We start from the raw sequence: 892 nt of genomic DNA, 5'->3' as shown, positions 1-892 counted from the left end.
TTATTTATTTAAATTTATTTTACTATTTTATTAGATGTTCTCTTTATTTACATGTCATATGGTTTCTCCTTTCCCAGTTTCCCCTCCAAAAAAACAAACAACAAACAAAAACAACAAGAACAAAGCCCTGTTGCCTCCCCTTCCCCATGCTTGCCACCCTACACTCTCCCACTTATTGGCCCTGGCATTCCCCTACACTGGGGCACAGAACCTTCACAGGGCCGAGGTCCTCTCCTCCCATTGATGATCAAATTTACAATCCTCTACTATACACATGCTGCCAGAACAATCAGTCCCACCATGTATAGTCCTTGGTTGGTGGTTGAGTCCCTGGGAGCTCTGAGGGTACTAGTTAGTTCATATTGTTGTTCGTCTTAAGGGGCTGCAAACTCCTCAGCTCCTTTGGTCCTTTCTCTAACTCCATCACTGGGGACCCTGTACTCAGTTCAATAGATGGCTGTGAGCCTGTACATCTGTATTAGTCAGGTACTGTCAGAGCCTCTCAGGAGATAGCTATATTAGGCTGTCATGTCCTTCCTTCAGTCTCTGCTCCATAGTTAGTATCTGCAACTCCTTCTGTGGGTATTTTGTTTCCACTTTTAAGAAGGAATTAAGTGTCCACATTTTGGTCTTCCTTCTTCTTGAGTTTCTTGTGGTTTGTGGGTTATTCTTCCTGTATTTCGAACTTCTGGGCTAATAACCATTTATCAGAAAGTGCATATACCATGTGTGTTCTTTTGTGATTGGGTTACCTCATTCAGGATGATATTCTCCAGATCCATCCAGTTCCCTAAGAATTTCATAAATTCTTTGTTTTTAATAGGTGAGTAGTACTCCATTGTGTAGATGTACCACAATTTCTGCATCCATTCCTCTGTTGAGGGACATCTGG

This window comes from Mastomys coucha, unplaced genomic scaffold, assembly GCF_008632895.1.
Source record: "Mastomys coucha isolate ucsf_1 unplaced genomic scaffold, UCSF_Mcou_1 pScaffold20, whole genome shotgun sequence".
Taxonomy (NCBI): Eukaryota; Metazoa; Chordata; class Mammalia; order Rodentia; family Muridae; genus Mastomys; species Mastomys coucha.
This window is presented reverse-complemented; position numbering follows the sequence as displayed.